Source organism: Phoenix dactylifera, chromosome 11, assembly GCF_051530095.1.
Source record: "Phoenix dactylifera cultivar Ajwa chromosome 11, Ajwa_hap1_PhDact_Kaust_v1.1, whole genome shotgun sequence".
NCBI lineage: Eukaryota > Viridiplantae > Streptophyta > Magnoliopsida > Arecales > Arecaceae > Phoenix > Phoenix dactylifera.
In genome coordinates this window covers 29,724-54,818 of record NC_143200.1, presented here as the reverse complement: position 1 = coordinate 54,818, position 25,095 = coordinate 29,724, and the positions used below count along the sequence as shown (strand labels likewise).

The window sequence follows — 25,095 nt, the reverse complement described above, 5'->3', positions numbered from 1 at the left end:
GCCCCAGCCCGTGCGTACGCACCTAAGCGCGCGTGCACAGAAGAAGACCCGAGCGCGACAAGTCCAAGGACCGGACAGCCGACCGAGTGGCCGAGCTCAATCCAAGCAAGCGGGTCAAGGGCGACAGCCAAGTTCAAGTCCGCGCACATTGCGCCCAAGTCAGCCAAGGGTGGGCCAAACAGGTGCACAACATTTGGCACATGTGCGCCCAACAAATAAGGCAAAGATCTGGCCGAAGTCCAAGTGGCGCCCGACCAAGCATTGCAGCCATCGAGACAAATGTGCCCGGCCTGAAGCAACAGGCTGTGACACATGGCAGCGCGCCTAGCAGAAGCGCCCAGCAATGCGCACGGCCATAACTGGCCGTGGCACATGGCACCGCGCCCAGCAGAAGCGCCCAACAAGGCGCGCGGCCACATGGCAGCAGCCCCAGCAGCAGCGCCCAAGCAACCGCCCGCCCAAATCCCATGCGCGCCAAGGCAGAACCAAAGAGGGAGCCCGCAGGCTCTCCCATAGAGATTTGGCGAACAGACTCATGGGCGGCCAAGATGTAGCAGGCCGCCAAACCAATGGCCAACAGAATGCCATGTCAAGGATCCGCGTGAAGGGGCAACAAGCACACCAACCGAAGGCATATCTTCAGCTCGAGAGCAAGCCAAGCATTCAAACCACAGCGGACACATGGCAACCGGCGCAACCATCGACATGAGGACATTTCTTCCTTGATAGGTTGGAATTCAAATCCAAACCAAAGCTGGCCAAGCACCAACTCATGCAACACATGGCTAAATTAGTTTGAATTCAAATTAAAATTGATTCAGCCGAAGTAGGAAGATATTTGAATTTTGAAGGCATTCCGCCAATAAGGCATTAGGCCTATCCGAAGAGGCCATTAGGGCCGAGCCAAGGATCTTATCATTTTATCATATTTGGAGTCTTTGTAAAGGGTTATCCCTTAGGTCCCTTAGGGGTCATTCGGCCGAAAGGCTTGGGCTAGGGTGGAGAACATCACTCCCCTTAGATTGTTCTTAGGATAGGCAAGGACACTTCCTGTCCCTTGGCCAACTATTCCTTGTAATTCCGTTGTCCTCTTGGAATTGAATCTCAATTTTTCCCCACATCATTGATTCATTTCCCTTGTCGAATCCCTTGTGTGGACTAGCTTAGGTAAGGGCCAAAGGCAACAAGAAGAGCTGCGTTACCCATAAGTCGGTCCCAAGGCACAAGCCAATCGAACCACTTCAACCTTTGGGTGATTGGGCCGGGGATCGGGACCGCAAGTCCCCAGATACCCAACACTGGTGCTTTCATTAAGAGAATTCTTCAAGAAGATCGTCGGGAGCTCGACTAGTTGAGACCCACGTAAGGTCGATCTCAAGAGGTAACGCATTCTCTTTCGGATCTACATTGTTCATTGCAATCCTTATGAGATCTGAAAATTAGATCTATAATCTTCATTGTATATGTGTGAGATCTAGTTTGGGGTTAGTATTTTTATCTTGTGGTGAGAGAAAGTTTCTTGTAAAAGAGACCGGATTGTTCTTCACTTTGCTCAAAAACTAGAAACTTTGCCATATGGGGAGGCTACTGGTAGTACCCGGCAATATGCAACCCAACTATTCGGTGCTAGAGAGCCAAAAGGCCGGCATGGGTGAGGCTACTAGTAGTAGCTCGTGTCGTAACCGCTCTTCACGGGATAGGGAGCAAGTGATCCAACAAGACGAATCTCATTGGGTTGAGTGCTTAAAAATTCTGTAATTTTTATCATCCTTGTACAACCCGCGAGGGTATTTGCATTTGCTTTATAACACTACTCATTGGAGGGCTGGATCATCCTTTGGGTGACGGCCATCGGAGGTTTGGAGTGGTTTTCACAAGGGAAAAAAATAGAAGAGTGGTGATGGAGTCGGGTGGAGATTCTAACAACCAAAAGTTGATGGAAGCCATAGAAGGGAGCAGTGCTAGGCTAAGCAATGTCTTGGAGAATGTGATGGAGACATTGGCCACCATGAGGAGGGAGAGCAATGCTAATGCCGAGAGGTTAGAGAGAAGATATGGAGAAAAAGAGAATAATGGTAGTGATGGTCTTCAAAATGAGAGAAGAAGAAGAGGGAATAGAATAGAAAGAGGAGAACAAGCATTTGAAAGATGGGCCGATGGTATCCAAGAGGAGGATCGGCCAAGAGAGTATGAAGGGGAAGAAAGTGAGCCCCAAAGAAGTCCTCTATATCGAAGGCCTTATAGCCGGAGAGAACGGGAGGAAAGGAGAAGAAGAGATGAAGATGATGATGTTAGGATTTTGGATCATCATGAAAGGATCCGAAAACAGAAGATTGATTTCCCTACATTTGGAGGAGGAGATCCATATGAATGGCTACACAAAGTGGAGCAATACTTCCTAGTGTATGAGAGCCCTAGAGAGGAGAAGGTGACTTTAGCTAGCTACCACTTAGAGGGGAGAGCCAATAGGTGGTGGAGGTGGCTAAGGAGCATCTATGCTAGAGAGGGGAATCGGTTGGGACGGACGGAGTTTGTAGACAAGTTCTTGAAGCAATGGGGACCATCTCCAACCATCAATCATCATGGCCGATTGGCCAAATTGAGGCAAGAAGGCAAAGTGCAAGACTACATCGACCAATGCTGCCAACTTCAAACAATGGTAGAAGGGTGGTCCGAAGAAGCACTCCTTGTTGATGGGCTCAAGTCATGGCTCTCCAAGGAGATCAAGCTCAAGCAGCCCACACACTTTCAAGATGCAATGAGGATGGCCGAAATTCTAGACCAAAGTGGCTTCCATGACCGGCGGCCAACCAAAGAACCATCCAACCGCAAGGACTCCAATCCCTTGCGAATGAAGCCTCAAAATTCTGCAGCAACTTCCTCCAAACCACAGCAACATGAAGTTAGAAAACTCAACCGAGAGGAGTTGCAAGAGTACATCAAGAAAGGCCTATGCTTCAAGTGTGGTACCAAATGGGAGAAAGGCCACAAATGCAAGCCCGGCCAATCCTTCGCCATCCACCTTGTGAGCAGCGAAGATGAGGCCGATGAAGGTGCTACATCATCCTCCGAAGGTAGCCCCCTTGATGAAGAGAACTATGAAGCTGAAGCCACTAGATCCGCCCACGAAAATGCTGAAGTTTCCTTGCATGCACTATTCGGAGTGCAACGCCCATCTACTATGAGGATGATGGCATGGATCGGAAGACATGAGGTGTCCCTTCTTGTTGACAACGGGTCCTCTCTTAACTTCATCAATCCAGATGCATTACAAAGGATTGGACTCAAGGGGGCAGCCACCGAACCCTTTGATGTGAAGGTTGCAAGTGGTGAGCGACTCCAATGCCAAGAAATTGTGAAGGATGTTCGGCTCAATGTCCAAGGAGTCCGCATATTGGCTGATCTACATGTTCTACAGCTAGTTGGCTTAGATGTGGTTCTAGGCAACGCATGGCTTCGAAGTGTGGGAAAAGTAGCCACCGACTACAACACAATGACAATGGAGTTCAAAATCGGCACCAAGAGAGTTTGAACAGCACTTCATCCCAAGGAGGTCCGGCCTTGTGAGGCTAACATGCTAGAAAGGCTATGCCGTGGGGGAGCTTTATGCTTTGCCGTGGTTATGGCCAACCAAGGAGGGGCTGCGGGGGGACCTCAACCACAGCCAATTGAAGAGATGAGCGACCTTCCACTTCAAGTGCGCCAACTCCTTGTTCCAAGGAGTCCTAGAGATGCCGACCAATCTTCCACCTAAACATCCTTTTGATCATCCAATCCGACTCAAGGATGAAAGCAAGCCCATCAATGTACCACCTTACCAGTATGCTCACTTCCAAAAGGGTGAAATCGAAAGGCAAGTTGAAGAGATGATGAAGCAAGGGTTGATCTGCCCAAGTACAAGTCCGTTTTCCTCACCGGTTCTCTTGGTAAGGAAGAAGGATGGATCTTGGAGGTTTTGTACGGATTATCGAGCCTTGAATGAAGCCACTATCAAGGATCGTTTTCCTATACCCATGGTGGATGAAATGTTGGACGAACTCCATGGCGCAAAGTACTTCACAAGATTGGATCTAAGAGCCGGCTACCATCAAATTAGAATGAGGGAGGAAGACATCCACAAGACGGCCTTCCGCAGCCATTCCGGCCACTATGAGTACCTCGTCATGCCTTTTGGCCTATGTAATGCACCATCAACCTTTCAAGCGGCCATGAACAAGGTACTCAAGCTTCACCTCCGGAAATTTGTGATTGTTTTCTTTGACGACATATTAGTCTACTCAAAGTCCATGAGGAACATATGAAGCATTTAGATCTAGTCATGAGCATCTTGGAAGAGCATAACTTCTACATCAAGGCTTCTAAGTGCGCTTTCATGCAAGAAGAACTTGAGTATCTTGGGCACATTGTCTTCGGCCAAGGCGTGAGAGTGGATCCATGCAAGATAGAGGCCATGACCGATTGGCCTTTGCCCAAAGATATTTCAGCTTTGAGGGGATTCCTAGGCCTCACTGGCTACTATAGAAGATTTGAGAGGGATTACGGCCTCATTGCCAAGCCCCTCACCAACATGCTAAAGAAAGATGGGTTTGAGTGGACTTCAGCCGCAAAGCAAGCATTTGAAGATCTCAAGAGAGCCATGACTCAAACCACGGTGCTTGCCCTTCCAAACTTCAACCAACCATTCCAAGTATACACGGATGCAAGCAATGAAGGTATTGGTGCGGTCCTAGCACAAGACAAGAGGCCTCTGACCTATATTTCTAAAGCCCTCGGACCCCAAAAGAAGGCATGGAGTACCTACGCCCGGGAGATGCTAGCCGTGGTCCATGCGGTCAAGATTTGGAGGCCATACTTGCTTGGGAGGCGCTTCACCATCGTGACCGATCAACAAGCTCTTCGGCATCTCCTCACAAAAGATTGTCACTCCGGATCAGCAAAAATTCCTGGTAAAACTTCTTGGCTTTGAATATGATATCATTTACTAACCAGGAAAGGAAAACAAGGTTGCGGATGCGTTGTCACGCAAGGAAGGAAGTCCCGTCCTTGATGCTACCCTTGAGGACAAGGGTATTCTCCAAGGAGGGGGGAATGATGGAGACCTCAGTCCGCCGAGCCCCAATCCAAAGCATTTGGCCGAGCCCAACCTCGGCCAAGTGCTTGAAGCAGCCAATATCCACTGCTTGGAGGTCTGCCCAAGCAGTGGACAGCAGCCGGCTCAGCCCCGTGCAGGCCATGCCCAGCACCCGCGCAAGGTTCTGGGCCAACCACAGCAGCAGCGCGCGGCCCTCCGCGCGCGTCCCAGCAGTGTGCGCCTCGGCGCGCCCCAGCCCAGCAGCGCGCGCCTAACCATCAGCCGGGCCGGCCAACGCCCCAGCGCCAGGCCGACCCGAACCTCGCCCTGACTGGATCCAGGCAAGGTTCTGGCACCAAAACCTTGCCCCAGCCAAAGAGGCCCGGTGCACTGCCAGGACACTAGCCCACGCCGCGCCAGCATCCAGCACACGCGCAGCACCCGGCTGCACGCATGCCACTGAAGGGCATGGTCATGGGTGATGTCCAAGGGCACCAGCCCGTGCGCACGCACCTAAGCGCGCGCGCACAGAAGAAGATCCGAGCGCGACAAGTCCAAGGACCGGACAGCCGACCGAGTGGCCGAGCTCAATCCAAGCAAGCGGGTCAAGGGCGACAGCCAAGTTCAAGTCCGCGCACATTGCGCCCAAGTCAGCCAAGGGTGGGCCAAACAGGTGCACAACATTTGGCACATGTGCGCCCAACAAATAAGGCAAAGATTTGGCCGAAGTCCAAGTGGCGCCCGACCAAGCACTGCAGCCATGGAGACATGCGCCCGGTCTGAAGCAGGAGGCCGTGACACATGGCAGCTGCTGTGGGCGCGCGCAGGGCACTGCGCGCGACTGTTGCGGCCTGGGCGCGCGGTTGGCCGCGCGCTGCTGCTGTGGTTGGCCCACAACCTCGCGCGGGCGCTGGGCATGGCCTGCGCGGGGCTGAGCCGGCTGCTGTCCACTGCTTGGGCAGACCTCCAAGCAGTGGATATTGGCTGCTTCTTGGACTTGGCCGAGGTTGGGCTCGGCCAAATGCTTCAAAGCTCGGCTGGTTGATGCTTTTTCGAGGGTGGCCTTCTTGGGGTCCGTAACATTCCCCCCCTTGGAGAGCATCCTTGTCCTCAAGGATGAAGTCCACGTATCTTTTTTGAATTTCTTCATAATCTTCCCACGTTGCTTCTTCTTGGGGAGTACCATGCCAATGTATTTGCACTTGCCAAATCGGTCTTCGATGTCTATCTCTCCTCCATATCCAATAGTTAAGAGCTTCATGAGGATGGAGTAGTCGACCTTCTTCATCAAAAGTGGGTAGCTCCAGCTCAATGAGAGCGGGGTCTCCCACCCTTTCCTTCAACCAAGAGATGTGGAATACCAGATGGAGTTGTGAAGTAGGAGGCAACTCCAACCAGTATGCAACATTCCCAATTCTTTCAAGAATTTTGAAGGGCCCATAATATTTTTTTGATAATTTGAAGCTAAACTTTTTTCTAAGGGCCTTTTGCTTTCTTGGACTAATCTTCAAATAAACATATTGCCCAGGTTCAAATGTTACCTCTCGATGCTTTTGGTCATAGTACCTCTTCATGCGTTGTTGAGCCTTCATGAGTTCCCGCTTTGCATTGGCTAAAGCTTCGTCTCTTGCTATTAGTTGTTGCTCAACTTCATGGGTACGGGCGGTGCCTCTTTCATAGGATGCCATTGTTGGTGGAGGCCGACCGTAGACAAGTTGGAAGGGGCTTGTTTTGATGGCCGAATGATGTGTTGTGTTGTACCAAAATTCGGCCCATGCTAAGTACTCCCATTTGCTTTGTTGATTGTGGCAAAAGCATCTCAAGTATTGCTCCAATGTCCGGTTGACCACTTCAGTTTGTCCATCCGTTTGAGGGTGGTAGGATGAACTTGCCTTGAGCTTTGCACCTTGTAGAGTGAACATCTCCTTCCAAAAATCACTTAGGAAGATTCGGTCTCGGTCGGAGATGATGGTCCTTGGAATGCCATGTAACCGGACTATGACTTCTACAAAGGCCTTGGCTATGGTCTTGGCGGTATAGGGGTGTTTGATGCTTATGAAGTGTGCATACTTGCTAAGCCTATCTACCACCACCATGATAACTTCATACCCATGGCTAAGAGGAAGGCCTTCTACGAAATCCATGGATAGGTCTTCCCAAATCATCCCGGGTATAGGAAGGGGTTGTAGGAGTTCCGGAGGTGCCCTAAGGTCATATTTGATGGCTTGACAAACATCACATTGGGTCACCAATTTTTTGACTTCCGATTTTAATCCCTCCCAAAAGAAGAAATGCTTGATGCGCACATATGTGCGAACCCACCCTGAATGGCCTCCTTCTTTGCTACTATGGAAGTGATCTAGTATGTCCTTTCTTAAGTTTGGAACATCGGGAACATAGACATACCCCTTGTATAGGATGAGACCATCTCGGATCTTGAAGTTGGCCACTCCCTCAGCTGCGGCTTCCATCTTTTCTATGATCTCTCGTGCTCGACCGTCGAGTTTGGTGGCTTCTCGAATCCGGTTCCAAATTCTCCAATCGGCGCCGCTGATGGCAATGCAAGTGGACTCTTCTTCGATGGTTGATATTTCTGCAGGTTGAGCAGCAAAAGGGATTGGATTTCCCTCAGTGCCAGGAGTGGGGACATGCTCGGTTGCTGAAATTTCTGCTGTTGCCGCAATGGCTGCAGCTGAATCTTTGGTAATGGGACTTGAGTGGTTGTCTTCTTGGATCATGAAGGCACGCCCGGTGTCACCTTCGGATGAGGAGTCATCATGATGATCCCCATCAGAATTTTCTGCTCCTTCAGAATTTTTGGTGTCCTCAAGATCAATCACAAATGCTTGGCCACGGTTGCAGCGGTGGCCCTGCTCCCACTTTTTGCCGCACTTGTAACATAGGCCCTTGTCGAAGAACTTTTGGAGCTCTTCTCGGGACAATCTTTTCACTTCATTGGGTTGTTGTTGAGAGGATGTTGATGTAGAATGTTGAGGCTTCATTCGCAAGGGATTGGAGTCCTTGCGGTTGGATGGTTCTTTGGTTGGCCGCCGGTCATGGAAGCCACTTTGGTCTAGGATTTCGGCCATTCTCATTGCATCTTGAAGGCGTGTGGGCTGCTTGAGCTTGATCTCCTTGGAAAGCCATGACTTGATCCCATCAACAAAAGTGCCAAGGAGTGCTTCTTCGGATCACCCTTCTACCATTATTTGAAGTTGGCGGCATTGGTCGATGTAGTCTTGCACTTTGCCTTCTTGCCTCAATTTGGCCAATCGGCCATGATGATTGATGGTTGGAGATGGTCCCCATTGCTTCAAGAACTCGTCTACAAACTCTGTCCATCCCAACCGATTTTCCTCTCTAGCATAGATGCTCCTTAGCCACCTCCACCACCTATTGGCTCTCCCCTCTAAGTGGTAGCTAGCTAAAGTCACCTTCTCCTCTCTAGAGCTCTCATACACTAGGAAGTATTGCTCCACTTTGTCTAGCCATTCATATGGATCTCCTCCTCCAAATGTAGGAAAATCAATCTTCGATTTTCGGATCCTTTCATGATGATCCAAAACCCTAACATCATCATCTTCATCTCTTCTTCTCCTTTCCTCCCGTTCTCTCCGGCCATAAGGCCTTCGATGTAGAGGACTTCTTTGGGGCTCACTTTCTTCCCCTTCATACTCTCTTGGCCGATCCTCCTCTTGGATACCATCGGCCCATCTTTCAAATGCTTGTTCTCCTCTTTCTATTCTATTCCCTCTTCTTTTTCTCTCATTTTGAAGACCATCACTACCATTACTCTCTTTTTCTCCATATCTTCTCTCTAACCTCTCGGCATTAGCATTGCCCTCCCTCCTCATGGCGGCCAATGTCTCCATCACATTCTCCAAGACATTGCTTAGCCTAGCACTACTCCCTTCTATGGCTTCCATCAACTTTTGGTTGTTAGAATCTCCACCCGACTCCATCACCACTCTTCTATTTTTTTCCCTTGTGAAAACCACTCCAAACCTCTGATGGCCGTCACCCAAAGGATGATCCAGCCCTCCAATGAGTAGTGTTACAAAGCAAATGCAAATACCCTTGCGGGTTGTACAAGGATGATAAAAATTATAGAATTTTTAAGCACTCAACCCAACGAGATTCGTCTTGTTGGATCACTTGCTTCCTATCCCGTGAAGAGCGGTTACGACACGAGCTACTACCAGTAGCCTCACCCATGCCGGCTTTTTAGCTCTCTAGCATCGAATAATTGGGTTGCACATTGCCGGGTACTACCAGTAGCCTCCCTATATGGCAAAGTCCCTAGTTTTTGAGCAAAGTGAAGAACAATCCGGTCTCTTTTACAAGAAACTCTCTCACCACAAGATAAAAATACTAACCCCAAACTAGATCTCACACATATACAATGAAGATTATAGATCTAATTTTCAGATCTCATAAGGATTGCAATGAACAATGTAGATCCGAAAGAGAATGCGTTACCTCTTGAGATCGACCTTCCGTGGGTCTCAACTAGTCGAGCTCCCGACGATCTCCTTGAAGAATTCTCTTAATGAAAGCACCAGTGTTGGGTACCCGGGGACTTGCGATCCCGATCCCTGACCTAATCGCCCAAAGGTTGATGTGGTTCGGTTGGCTTGTGCCTTGGGACCGACTTGTGGGTAACGCAACTCTTCTTGTTGCCTTTGGCTTTTACCTAAGCTAGTCCACACAAGGGATTCGGCAAGGGAAATGAATCAATGATGTAGGGAGAAAACTGAGATTCAATTCCAAGAGGGCAACGGAATTACAAGGAATAGTTGGCCAACGGACAGGAAGTGTCCTTGCCTATCCTAAGAACAATCTAAGGGGAGTGATGTTCTCCACCATGGCGCGGCGTGGGTTGGTGTCCTGACAGTGCACCAGGCCTCTTTGGCTGGGGCGAGGTTCTGGTGCCAGAACCTCGCCTAGATCCAGTCAGGACGAGGTTCGGGTCGGCCTGGCGCTAGGGCGTTGGCCGGCCTGGCTGATGGTTGGGCGTGCCCAGGGGCGCGCGTTGCTAGGCTGGTGCGCGCCGAGGCGCACACTGCTGGGACGCGCGCGGTCTGGATGGGCGTGCAGGGGCCTGCGCGCGCCCACAGCACTGCGCGCGGCTGATGCGGCCTAGGCGCGCGGTTGGCCGCGCGCTGCTGCTGTTGTTGGCCCAAAACCTCGCACGGGCGCTGGGCATGGCCTGTGCGGGGCTGAGCCGGCTGCTGTCCACTACTTGGGCAGACCTCCAAGCAGTGGATATTGGCTGCTTCTTGGAGTTGGCCGAGTTTGGGCTCGGCCAAATGCTTCAAAGCTCGGCTGGTTGATGCTCTTTCGCGGGTGGCCTTCTTGGGGTCCGTAACAACGCGCCCGCCTGCGCGCAGCTCTCCGCGTGCGGGCCCGCTTGCGCACGGTCCTGCGCCCGATGCCCAGAAGCGCGTGGCCATCTCCGCGCCCAACGGCCAGCCGCGCGCACGAGCAGAAGCCGGGTCGGCCCGCGCCCGAGCGCCAGGCCAACCCAGCGCCACGCACACCAGTGCGGGCCTGGCGGCCTGCGCTCGCGCCCTCCTGGCGCGCCCGAACCTCACCATGATCGGGGACGACCAATGCACAGCCAGGCCGCCTCCTCATTCCTCACCAACACTTGGCGCACCCACAACAGTGGGTTGCGCGCGCATTGGACATGGGCATGGACATGAGCGGCAACCAGAGGCACCAGCCCATGCACACGCATAAGTGTGCGCGCGCATAGAAGGCACACTGAGTGCAAGGCTCGGCCGAGGCTGCATCCGGCTGAGCGCATCCAAGCCAAACAGGTTCAAGGCCAGCGCACGGGTCAAACCCAACCAAAGACACATCCAGCCAATCGAGCCCGCGCACATTGAGCCCGGACCAGCCAGCGCATGCGCGCCCAAGAGCCAAACAAAGAAAGCTACGGTCGGCCAAGCCAAAGGCGCGACCAAGGGACAAGTGGCAATCATCCGCGCGTGAGAGCAAACAAGGAAAGGCCCCGCAAGGCAACGCCCGGCCAAAGCCAGCCGACCGAGACACATGGCGGAAATCCAAGCACAAGCGCAGGGCCAAACAAGGAAAGAGAACGCGCAGAATCAACGGAGGAGCCTGCTGGTTCTTCCATAAAGATCTGGCAGGCAAAGATATAGACGGCCAAGATGCATCAGGCCGCGAGATGAACGCACGACAGGAGGCCACGCCAGCAATCCGCGGGAGCAAGGGCAACAGCAGCGCATCCCGGGAAATCAGGAGGCGCATCACGGCAAATCAGGAAGCGCAACCCAAAAGATTATCCAGCCAGCCAACCGAGATCAGGATCAAGCCAAAGCGCGGGCAGGTGGCAGCATCCGCACAGAACACACGCCCCGGCCAACCAGGCAGTGAATCCCGAGCGCCCAATTCATTCCAGCACAAGGCCAATAGGGCCAAGTTTAGTTAGACCCTTTGCGGTCAAGTTAGGAAGTCTTTATCATTTGAATTAAGTCCCGAATAAGCCAAGGCACTCGGCCTATATAAGGAGCCATTAGGGCCCTTAGTCAGCATCGATCCACCATCATTTGAATTCAAGTATTGTGTCAAGGGTTGTACCCCTTTGTTTTCATTCGGCCGAAAGGCTTGGGCTAAGGTGGAGAACATCAACTCCCCTTAGATTGTTTTAGGCGTGGCAAGGTTCCTTCCGGATCTTGCCAAGAGTCCTTGTAATCGTTGCTTATTGGAATAGAGTCAATTTCCCTTTCATTATTGAGCCCCAACCATTGATTCTTTCCCATCGCCGGCAGCCATGAGCAATAGCACACGGCGTGGTTCCAAGGCAGCAAGAAGAAGAGCGTGATACCCACTTCAAGTCGGTCCCAACAACACATCCACTTCCAAACCTTGGCACGGGGTTTGGGACCGCAAAACCCCGCGGGCCAACACTGGTGCTTTTATTGAGAGGCTTCAACGGAGATCGTCGGGTGATCGGCTTCAGTCCAAATCCAAGGACGATCTCAAGGGTATCCCTCTATCTTTTCAGATCTAAACTCTTCATTGCGTACGTTTAGAGGTCTGAAAATCAGATCTGAAAATTCCGTTAAAATCTGTAAAAATCTGATTGTAAGGGGTAAGAACTTCATGGAGTCGGGTAGTGACTCATTCAGCCCGCAACGGCTCCTTGAAACCATGGAAAATAACAATGCCGAAGTTAGCCGGGTGTTGGAACACTTGGTGACCACCTTGGCCACCATGAGGAGAGAAGGGAATGCCAACATAGAAAGGCTAGAGAGGCGGTTTGCAGAAAAAGAAAACGGAGTGAATGAAGGAGAAAGAAAAATGAGAGAAGATAGGAGAAGAGGAGGAAGAGTTGAATGTGGTGATGAGTTTGTTGATAGATGGGCCGATGGCATCCCTATGGAGGATCGGCCAAGAAGCATGGAAAGGCATATGAGGGAACCCGTGAGGAGTCCCAACCCTTGGAGGCCTCATGGCCGACATGAGCATGAGGGAAGGAGAGGGGAACGGGTGGCTCATGAAAAAGATGTTAGGGTTTTCGGTCCACATGAGAGGGGTCCGGAAGCCTAAAATAGAATTTCCATCTTTTGGAGGAGATCCATACAAATGGCTCGATAAGGTCGAGCAATACTTCCAAGTCTATGAGATCCCTAGGAAAGAAAGGGTGACTTTAGCTAGCTACCATCTAGAGGGGAGAGCCAATAGGTGGTAGAGGTGGCTTAGAAATATCTATGAAAAAGAGGGAACTACTTGGGGTGGACGGCTTTTGTGCAGGAGTTCATAAACCAATGGGGGCCTTCACCAACCATCAATCACCACGGCCAATTGGCCAAATTGAAGCAAGACGACAAGGTGCAAGCATACATCGATGAATTCCGCCAACTCCAAACTATGGTGGAAGGTTGGTCGGAAGAGGCACTACTTGGCACCTTTGTAGATGGGCTCAAACCTTGGCTTGCCAAGGAACTAAAGCTCAAGCAGCCCACTCGCCTTGAAGACGCAATGAGGATGGCGGAAATCCTTGACCAAAGCGGCTCCAACGACCGGCGCCCTGCCAAGAAAAGCTCTAACCGCAACCATGCCAATCCGCCGCCAACCAAAACCCAACCTGCAACCACGAGCTCCTCAAAACAGCAACACCCGGAAGTCAAGAGGCTCAGCCACGATGAATTGCAGGAATACATCAAGAAGGGGTTGTGCTTCAAATGCGGTGCCAAATGGGAGAAAGGCCAAGCTGCAAGCCGGGTCAATCCTATGTGATCCACATCGATAGCAGCGAGGACGAGGCCGAAGACGATGCTGCAGCCACTTTCGACGGCAGCACCATCGAGGATGATCCCATTGAAGCCAATTCCATCAGCCCCCTACCAAAGGATGCCAAGTTATCCTTGCATGCGCTCACCGGGATCCAAAGGCCTTCAACCATGAGGATGACTACATGGGTCGGCAAGCATGAAGTGTCATTGGTCGTTGACAATGGGTCCTCCCATAACTTCATCAACCCGGGAGCCCTTCAACGAGTGGGTCTTAGAGGAGTAGCTACCGAGCCCTTTGAAGTGAAGGTGGCAAGCGGCGAAAGGCTTAAGTGCCAAGAGGTCGTCCAGGACGTTCGGCTCAACATCCAAGGGGTAAGAATTTCAGCTGATTTGCATGTGCTCCAACTTGTCGGCTTGGATGTAGTCCTTAGCAACGCATGGCTTCGAGGCATCGGGAAGGTAGTCACGGACTACAACACCATGACCATGGAGTTCCGACTCAATGGAAAAAAGCTATAGACAGCACTCCACCACAAAGAAGTTCGGCCATGCGAAGCCAACATGATCGAGCGCTTGTGCCGAGGAGGAGCTCTATGCTTTGCCATCATTTTGTTCAACCAAGGAGAGGCTGTGGGGGAACCTCAACCGCAGCCAAAAGAAGAACTGCAGGGCTTGCTGCCGCAAGTCCAAAGACTACTTGAAGCTCACCGTGGCGTCCTTGAAATGCCAACCACGTTCCCACCAAGACGTGCCTTCGATCACCCCATTCGCCTTAAGGAGGAAAGCAAGCCAATCAATGTACCACCTTATAGGTATGCGCATTTTCAAAAAGGGAAAATTGAAAGACAGGTTGAAGACATGCTGAAACAAGGGATAATCCGGCCAAGTACTAGCCCATTTTCATCACCAGTTCTTTTGGTGAGAAAGAAGGACGGATCTTGAAGGTTTTGCACCAATTATAGGGCCTTGAACGAGGCTACCATCAAGGACCGGTTTCCAATCCCTACCATGGACGAAATGCTCGATGAGCTCCACGACGCAAGGTTCTTCACAAGGTTGGATCTTCGGGCCGGCTATCACCAAATAAGGATGCGCGATGAAGATGTTCACAAGACGGCGTTCCGCACCCACTCCGGCCACTTCGAATACTTGGTCATGCCATTTGGCCTATGCAACGCACCGTCGACCTTCCAAGCAGCCATGAACCAGGTATTCATGCCGCACCTTCGTAAGTTTGTAATTGTCTTCTTCGACGACATCTTGATCTATTCAAAGACCCTAGAAAAACACATGCGGCACCTAGATCTAGTCTTGCGCACCTTGGAAGAACATCACTTCTTCATTAAGCCTTCCAAGTGCGCCTTTGTTCAGACCGAACTTGATTACCTTGGGCATGTAGTATCCGGGGATGGTGTTCAGGTGGACACCCGAAAAATTGAGGCCATGACGGATTGGCCGCTGCCCAAAGATGTTTCGGCCTTGAGGGGATTCCTAGGACTCACCGGTTACTACCGACGGTTTGTCAAGGGCTATGGCCTCATTGCAAAGCCACTCACGGCCATGCTGAAGAAGGATGGGTTTGAATAGACCCCTGCAGCCCGCCGAGCATTTGAAGATCTCAAACAAGCCATGACTCAGACCCCTATGCTTGCATTACTTGACTTCAGCAAGCCATTCCAAGTTTTCACTGATGCAAGCAATGACGGGATTGGTGCAGTCCTAGCTCAAGACAAGCAGCCATTGGCTTACATTTCAAAAGCACTTAGACCACAAAAAAATGGCATGGAGCACGTACGCAAGGGAGCTGCTCGCGGTAAAATTTGGAGGCCCTACCTTCTAGGGAGGCGCTTCACCATTGTCACCGACCAGCAAGCTCTTCAACACCTTCTACAACAGAAAATCGTGACTCCGGAGCAACAAAAATTCCTGGTAAAATTACTTGGCTTTGATTATGACATTGTTTATCAACTAGGAAAGGAGAATAAGGTGGCCGACTCATTATCTCGGAACGAAGTCCATTGCTCGACGACACCCTTGAGGACAAGGGTATTCTCCAAGAGGGGAGGGATGATGAGCACCCCAGCCCGCCAAGCCAAATTCCAGAGGGCTCGGCCGAGGCAAGTCACACCGTATGAGAAGCTGCCGAAGCAGTGTGGAGGCCCCAAGTGTCTTGAGCTGTCAAATGTCTATAATCCAAACCTGCATGAAGGAACTCTGCTGCCTGTGCCCGAGCCCGCTCCATCATGAACCGTGGGGACGGACTAAGCTCGCCAAAAACTCGGGCGTTTCTAGCCATCCATATCTGGTAAGCTATGCAGGACACCCTAATAGCCACAAAGCGCATCTGAGGGGAGTTGTCTTTACCAAAGCCTTTTCTCACTCTATGCGAGAGTTTCTCTCACTAAAGAGCCCTTAGTCACCTTTCTGTCCTCGTGCGGAGTTTTTTTGTTATTTCTTTCACATAAGTGTTAACATCGGTCTCAACCTATTATGTCTTGGTGAAAATAGGCAGACCAGCCTTGGGCTTCATCTCCACAAGGCAGAGTCCTCCGATCATGCCCACCAGGTGCCGCCTCTCCTCCTCAACACCCATCCTCGCTCACGCTCTCTTTCAAATGGCGCCGATCTTCCCTAAGAGGGCTCTATAACCAGCGAGTTCTCCCTCAAGCACGGCTTCATTCGAGAGCCAGAGGGGAGAAGTCACCGCCGGCTCCCAAGAAGAACGGGATTTGGATCTGTCCTCTCAATCCGTAGCGCCGCGCTGATCGCCGACCGCCGGCCGTTGATTCACTCGCTCGTCCGGGACGGAAGACAGCAAATCTGCTCAAGCGATATCCGTTCCTTCCATCGGACCTCCAAGTTGATCGTCTCCCTCCTCTCTCCAGAAACCATGATCACCTCTAGCAAGCTCAAATCGGATTTCTACAGGTTAGATCTCTGACCCCTCTCCGAATCTCAGTCAAGATTCCCTGCCTCCTCCGACCCCAAACCCTCCCTTCCTCCTCTCTTCGCAATGCTTCCCTCAAATCCCTAATTGCTTGCTTGTGATTTGGGGGTTTAAGATCTTGGATTAGGGTTACTTTGGTTGGATGGTGATGATGGTAGGGATATAATGATTTAAAAAATTCTTGTAGAGGGATCCGATCACAAATTCAAGCTTAGAGTAATCACATTGGGGAAGAACGTGCAACTGTGAGCAGTGGCTTCGTTCTAGAGCCAAAGGGGAGAAGTCACCGCCGGCTCCTAAGAAGAACGGGATTTGGATCTGTCCTCTGGATCCGTAGCGCCGCGCCGATCGCTGAGCGCCGGCCGTCGATTCACTCACTCGTCCGAGACGGAAGACAGCAAATTTGCTCCAGCGACGTTCGTTCCTTCCACCGGACCTCCAAGTTGATCGTCTTCCTTCTCTCTCCGGCAACCATGATCGCCTCCAGCAAGCTCAAATCGGTTGATTCTACATGTCAGATCTCTAATCCCTCACCGAATCTCAGTCAAGATTCCCTGCCTCCTCCGACCACAAACCCTCCCTTCCTCCTCTCTTCGCAATGCTTCCTCAAATCCCTAATTGCTTGCTTGTGATTTGGGGGTTTTGGATCTTGGATTAGGGTTTCTTTGGTTGGATGGTGATGATGGTAGGGATATAATGATTTAAAAAATTCCTGTAGAGGGATCCGGTCACAAATTCAAGCTTAAAGTAATTACCCTGGGGAAGAACGTGAAGCTGTGAGCAGTGGCTTCGTCCGAGAGCCAGAGGGGAGAAGTCATCGCCGGCTCCCAACAAGAATGGGATTTGGATGTCCTCTTGATTTGTAGCGCCGCACCGATCGCCGACCTCCGGCCGTCGATTCACTCGCTCGTTCGGGACGGAAGACAGCAAATCTGCTCCAGCGATGTCCGTTCCTTCCACCGGACCTCCAAGTTGATCGTCTCCCTCCTCTCTCCGGAAACCATGATCACCTCCAGCAAGCTCAAATCGGTTGATTTCTATAGGTCAGATCTCTGATCCCTCTCCGAATCTCAGTCAAGATTCCCTGCCTCCTCCGACCCCAAGCCCTCCCTCCTCTCTTCGCAATGCTTCCCTCAAATCCCTAATTGCTTGCTTGTGATTTGGGAGTTTTGGATATTGGATTAGGGTTTCTTTGGTTGGATGGTGATGATGGTAGGGATATAATTATTTAAAAAATTTCTATAGAGGGATCCGGTCACAAATTCAAGCTTAAAGTAATCACATTGGGGAAGATCGTGCAGCTGTGAGCAGTGACCCAAGTAGAAACAGGGAAGATGAGAGGGAAGAAGGTGCGACTAGGGTTTTCTCCGAGAGATCCACACCTTCAAGGGTGGAAGAAGACGTTCTAAAAGGTGGGAGAAGAAAAGAGAAATTGAATGGCTGGATGCTGGCATCGTTCAAGTCGGCGAAACTGACAGATGGCAAAGGAGGAAACTAGATGGATGGTTGAAAAACGAAAAAGAAAATCAACATCTCAGTAGTTTATTATCACTATCATTGCTCTTTAGAAATTTTTTTCTTGTTACTAATAGAATTTTTTCATAACTGATTTTAAATTGTTCCTATTTAGATATAAATATTTTTTTACCTTTATTTCTACCAACACATGGTAGGTCGTTATCAAAATCATGTGATTGTTGTAACTTTATAACCTCTAATAAGGTTTTTTAAGCACATGAAACCTTTTAGATGTTTAAATATTGCAAAGCGTTTAGTAACCACATACACATGTGAGAAGTTCTGTTGCTAGATGCCTCATTAGGAATTTGATAGAAGACAATGCCAATATTATCGCATTTCTCATTTATGAGTTGAGATTTTTTTCTGCCCTTCTTAAGTTGATATAGTTTCATAAGTTTCATTTCTCTGTTTCATCTAAAGATATGTCGACACCTTGGTTGGTTTCTTTCAATTGCCCTTTAGGTTTTAAGGTTAAGAGCTTTTTCTTTTTTATCGTATTGTGTTATTTGTCCACTCTTCTTTAACTCATCGAGTTCCATTGCTATCAATGATTGTCCAATCAAACGTTGCTGTTTTAATTACTTCATGTAGTTCTCATTTCTATTCTTAATTCTATGCCAATGATATACTGCATATTCTCCATCTCCTGTCCTTTTTGATTATCTGCATATACATGTTTTTGCCAGTCTGTGTTGCTTCGGGGTTTTATTGTCCCATGGTAAGATACGAGTGCGCAGTGTAAATCTTTAGATATCAAAGTAACATTGATTGATGCAGTAATATATCTTAGTACTGATTATGAATGTATATGCAAATTGAGGGAATGGAAGAATCAAAGAGAGGATGAATCAAAAATAGAAGAGAAATGCATGTATAGGAGAAGAACTGAGTTAAAGAGAGGGAAAAGCATTGGCCCTGCTGTGTGCAGCAAGAAGAGCCTTGGTCCCCAGTTCTTGTGGAAGGAAGACAAACTTGACTTGTTTTCTTCTTTAGTTCAGTAAGGAATGTCTAGTAGGTCTTTTGTTGCGGTCAGCTAGCTTGACTCTTCAAGGACTGAGATCTGTTCCGCCAAAAATGAATAGATCCTTTGGCTATGACTAAAAATATTATTAAGTTTATTGTCAAGGATTGAAACATTTCAATTTTCCATCAAGAGTTGAGATTGTTTCTCTCTTATATTAAGATGAAAACACTAAATGGCTGAAAGAACTTGACCGCATCAAGATCCACTCTAAATCACTGGGAAGCTCATCAATCCTTAGGAAATTAGTTGCTTCGATGAAGAAGCCGGCAGCACTTCGATGAACTATATTATATATTTATATATTAATACATATTATATTTTATTATGCTTTGTTGTATAATACTATGCAATATCCTTTTAGTCATTTTATCATACCAAAAGTATTTTCTCAGTTTGTTTACCAAATGTATATTAAAGTCTCACAGCACTTTAGAAATATAGTTGCCAAACAGCAAATAGTTTTTTATAAACGCTCTACATCAAAAAGCTCTACTTCAAAAAATTCTACTTCCGAAAGTTTTACTGTCAACAACTCTGCCAAATGGGGCCTTAGGCAAAAAAATTTATCCAATATTTCAATGGAAGATCTAAAATCTACACCAGATAAAAGCTAAATCAAACTTTCTCCATCTCCTCCAACATTGGGATGCTATTTTTGTAAAGAGAGAATCTAATCCCGAACAAAGTCCCTCCAACCAGATATTTAGCATGTCTGACTCTATAATTAATTTAAAAGGCATAGGGCTCATTCATTAGATTTTTAGCTATGAATCCCATATGTGTCTTCCGAATGATTGTCAAAAGCTTGTAACTACATTCATATGAATCTTGCTCCTAGAGGAGCAAACTTCCAGTATTCTCTAATTCTAGAAAGCTCCTACTCGCCAATGATTGACTTCTTAGATCAAAGCTCCTTCAGTCTTGAAATAGTTCCATCAGATAGTGGTGCAACATTTTCAAGTTGCCTCCTAAATGCATTTGCCACAACAGCCCAAGAAACAGGAAAAACCCTATTTGGCTCTGCATCCAAACTTTCCAGGACTTGGCATTAAAGAAACCATCCTAAGCCAGTCTATAAAAGGAAGCATACCTATTAAAACCAACCTCTCTGTCTTCCGTGATGTCTCATGGCTCACCTAAGTCAGCTTGTAACAGAGTATTATTTTAGGTTAATGGTAATGTCAGGCTTAACTTTTTGATTAAATAGGTTGTTAATTAACATTTTCCCAAACTTCCAAAAGTTCTTGCTCACTGCATGTTTTCCTACCAAAAGGCATTGTGCGTTCTAATGATACACTTACGATCATCAAAAGAAAGTAATGTCCATGAGCATAGTCATCAAGAATGTATAATCCGAATCAAATTGGCTTTCAGCAATCCAGATAGGATTCCTAGATTAAAATTACTTCGATCATAAGATCTTGATTGTAGATCATTTGATCCTTTGGGTCATATGATCCAAATCTAAATAATATTTGGACATGCTAAAGCAATTAGGGTACCCATCATTTAAGTTCCATTGATTTCTTAAATTTCATAATGATCAAAATGTTACTGATAAGCTTTTAAAACATAAAACTAGTAATCTCCTTAGATTTTTCAATTTCAAGAGTAAAGAAAAGATTTAGTTGTTTGAAAGCTAAAACTGAAACTGGAATTTTAATTTCTACTAGTTTAAAAATTTGTTTCCTTTCTTGAACAAGCTTCCACTGTGAGGATCCGTGCGGGCATGTGTTTAGTCCCACATCGATTATTCGCTGGGTAGATCTTGAGTACTTATACCGGATCAAGAAACTCAAATAATACCTTCCGGCTAGCCATTTTGGGTGAGGTCTTGCATTGTTACAAATGGTATCAGAGCGGACCCAGCCCATAATCTATGTGGACTAGGAGATACTGCAGCACATTCCATTGGAGCTGACCACGGGCCGATCGTGATGTTTGTGAATAGATTTGAATGAATTTAAACCCTTAGCCTGACGAGGATGCTAGGGCTTGAACGGAGAGAGAATGTGAGGATCCGTGCGGGCGTATGTTTAGTCCCACATCAGTTATTCGTTGGATAGATCTTGGATACTTATACAGGATCAAGGAACAAAAATAATACCTTCCGGCTAGCCATTTTGGGTGAGGTCCTGGGTTGTTACATCTACCTCAAGAGAGAATTGAGTTAATACATTTGTAGGGGCAAAACATGCTTTGTTGGTTGCATTCAAAATTAGAATCTAGCTTGTTTGCAAAGGTGGAGAAACTCTCTTGAGATGTTCCCTAGCAATCAACAAGGAAGAATACTTTTTGTCCATCAAAAGACAAAAGAAGGCAATTTCATATATCAATTCTGATAACAATGATGGCGTGCCTACAAATATTGTGCATCATTTTGCTTGTTATGGAGGTGGCATATAAATGACATATTCTCTACATAAACCTCTAGACTTCTGTGGTAAAATATAGCGTTACTGAATAATAAACATCATGTTTGGACGTGATATTTATGAGCTAATGGTTGTTGGAAAGTACTTATGCCCATATATCATGGTTTCTTACTCATTATTCATTTAAAATCCTGCAAATCTTTATGCAGGTACACCGCCGAGTGGGAGGTGGCTCTTATCCTCTTCTTCCACAGACCGGCAGCTTCCTCGACTCCTCCGGCGTGGTCACCCTCAGGCCAGATTTGAACAACACTTTGTATTTAATAATTATTTATTTTTTATAACTATCAATCCTTTCCCCTTGATAAAAATGAAAGAATGAATATATATCATTTTATTATTTATACATATATTTTATTTACAATCTCTCAAGAAATAGATAATTCATGATTATCTTTTATATTTGTTGCAATTAAAGAGTAATGGTTGATGTAGAAAATTTATAAAATCTATTAACATTTTTACGTTACTAATATCATTATTAAATTTATCAAAGTTATATATGTAGAAAATTAATATTTTATTTTAATGCAAATCCAGTTAAACTAGTGACTCGAACCCTTGACCAGGTCGGTCTCCATGAGGGTTTAGAAACTATACCCATGCATCATGTGCGATCTAGATAGATAATGAATGTTTAGTCTTATCATGTGCGGTCACTTATGTTAGTTTTCATTATTGAATGCCACTCAAGATCCAATTTATATCCAAAAAATATGATTTATAGCCATATTCGGATAAAAAATACGAATATAACTAACATTCAATTTGTATCTATATCTGGATCAGATATTAATATATCCATATTTGTATCCATATTTTTTTCAGCGAATATAAATGTAGATACAAATATTAAACAGACACAGATATGGATAACATCTGTTTTCACCCCACTAAAGGACCAGACAAACCTTTTATAGATAACCTGTTTTTAATAAATTTCAACAATCCTCTGTTATGGTGGCACCTAAAGAACTAGTGAACTCCATTTTCCTTCGGCATTGCAGAGATCACAATTAGAGGAAAATTGCTGGTGCCTTTTCAAGAGATTCTCATCAATCAATAATTTATCATTAACAGCCAGCCAATTGAAATTTTTAACCTTAAGAGAAATAACAGATGTCTAAATCGGAGAGAATTCCTTCTTGACCAGATTATCAAAGTTTAGAAATCTGTAGTAAGAATTGACAGTGAAAGATCCATCGGAAGACCATCTCTAATGAGCTTTATCCAGATAAAGAAGGGTTGAATTGTGAAAGAGAAGATAACAAATCAGAGAGCATTCCAAAATTAAGTAATCACCAATTGTCCTTCAAAAGAAAAGATGCAAATGAGAAACACCATCAGACCATTGAACAGGAGGAGACACAGTAGCATATTCATCTAGAGTGATGGAAAACAGATCAGGATAAAGATCAGATAAAGGGAATTGAGATTAGAATAATTTTTTGGCAGGCCTGAATTTTACAATCTTCAAAAAAACATCCTTCTCTGTAATAGAACAACAGGGAGATTTCTTGACCTAAACCGTTGCCTAATTCCTTTGGTCCACCTATGCCTTTGTAGGCCAACCATAATTAGTCTTGCATCACAATTTCAACTTCAGTGCAAACAGAAAGAAGCACACTGCTATAATAACAACCACAATTACCAAAGTACCATGCCCACCTTTCTAGAGTAAAATGAAAAGTAATTTATATTCTTATAAAAAGGATGTGTTGTCAAAGGACACATTAGATGTCAGCCAAATACAAACATTGTGAACTATGTCCCCGTTAAAATGATAGCTGCAGTCAGTACACAAAACAAAGCTCAAAGCACAAGGGAGAAGAAAGTAAGCATCATCACAACAATTAAAAAAAATAATCATTAGGACAAAGGTCACCTGAATGCAGATATAAACATCTATTTGTATGTGAATATACACACAGAGAGACTGTCCGACATTAAGACATTAAGGGGCCCAAAAATGATGAAGAAAATCATGCATGCATCCCATCAGTACATAAAGAGTTACAATCATGCTTCATTGCAAGCATGCAAATATATGCCAACACTAAAAACTAGTATAGAAAGATCAAGTAGAAATCAAAGTAAACTTGCCTTAGGTGCACTTTCCCGAATTTCATCAACCAACCACCTATATAAAAAGTTATAATTTTAGTTGTGCGAAGGTGTTATACAATGCAAATATAAGTATCTCTACCGAACATAAACTAGTCATAATCTTGTAATAACTTGGATTTATTATGAATATATGACAGGCCAGACAAATGTGAAAAAACATGATAGGATCAGTTTTTATTTGTTTTCAGTTGTTAGATACGTGAACTGGGGCTACCCTCAATGGTTAAACCCCTCTACTTAACAACTTGAGGTTCTAGGTTCAATTCTTGGGTGGTGCACACCCAAGCATTAGGACATTGGTAATTATAATGCAGGTGGGCCTCCTTTCTCTCTCGAAAAAAAAGTTGTTGCATATGCATAGTAACTTGTAGTACTGATGAAAGCATAATAATTTAGCGCACACAAGTTCAACATCACAAATGCCAATAACCAACTTATTTGGATCCAGCATACAAGCCTATAGCTTTTCATATCTGGGGGCGTCTCAACATCATCACTTGGCTCACATGCTACCTAATCTAGCTTATATATGTGCCTCATGCAAATGATTGATGAGATATCTTGCTTCCAACATGAGAAAGTTAAATTCAGAAGCAATATGGCCAAACTGCACTAAACTTATTTGATAACAGAAACTGCAAAACATATTTCATGAACAGCCAAGTTGAAACTACACAAACTAGAAATAGTACATAAGTTATTGAACTCAAGCACTGTCTTGAAAGAGCCATTTGGCAATAGATGATGATATGTGCTTGAAAGCCAAATTCAGAAGCAATATGGCCAAACTGCACTAAACTTATTTGATAACAGAAACTGCAAAACATATTTCATGAACAGCACAAGTTGAAACTACACAAACTAGAAATAGTACATAAGTTATTGAACTCAAGCACTGTCTTGAAGAGCCATTTAGCAATAGATGATGATATGTGCTTGAAAGCCAGAAGCAGTTAAAGCTGGGTGAGGGGGCACAAAGCAACATCCTATAGATAGTGCAAAAAGTGACGTAGAATTTGCCTTAAGATACATTAGTGCAATAGATTATTTTTGGTGCAAGGAGTTGAAAGCTTTAAGAATTTGGGGATAAGAATCAAGATACCAAAGCAAATTGATACCTAGATCGACAATTCTGCTTCCTACACACAAGTGCAAACACAACTTAGTTATAGAAGTATATACCGAGAACTTGAGAGCACACATTTTGTGATCTGTCTACAAAAGAAGCATGATCTTACTGCATTTTATTAGTGACTGATGCCTTGAAAAACTACATTTTGCATCTATGGAGCATGGCCAATTTTGTATCAACTAGCATGCATAACATTTAAAGTATTTTTAAAAGTTTCAATCAAGCCCACAACGAATCTAGTGAATATGAACCATTCAAAATTCAGATGGCATGCTTGTTGATCCAAAAATGTACTAGTAACCAGTTTTAAGTAGGCATATGAATAGCAAACATGGATGTGTAAGAAAATAGAAAATATGTCAAATTCCAAGTGAAACCTCTAATTTCTGAAATGGAACAAGGACCAATAATAACCATTTGAAGCAGTACCTATAATCAAAAGCAGAAAGAACCAGTGCAAGAAATTCACTACCAAACCCACAGTAGCAATATCTGCGATGGCAGTATCCGTCAAGTGAGTGTGTTGAAGCCGGACATTAACATAATTAAGCCCTTGCATAGCTCAGAAGACAAC

The 25,095-nt window shown here is 46.4% G+C and overlaps 1 protein-coding gene across 19 annotated transcripts in view; it reads right to left on the bottom strand.

Moving 5' to 3' along the window:
* LOC120104581 (WUSCHEL-related homeobox 4-like) overlaps positions 1-25,095 on the bottom strand; it is a 74,304-nt gene that overhangs the window by 43,976 nt on the left and 5,233 nt on the right. For 12 of the 19 annotated variants that reach the window (XR_016397738.1, XR_016397735.1, XR_016397734.1 and 9 more), the window contains 2 exons: positions 24,951-25,095; positions 1-23,402 (listed from right to left, as the gene is read on the bottom strand). The exon at positions 1-23,402 is cut by the window's left edge. The gene's annotated coding sequence lies outside the window, so the exon portion shown is untranslated. The other 7 variants (XM_088706220.2, XM_088706221.2, XM_088706216.2 and 4 more) reach the window with 2 other exon arrangements.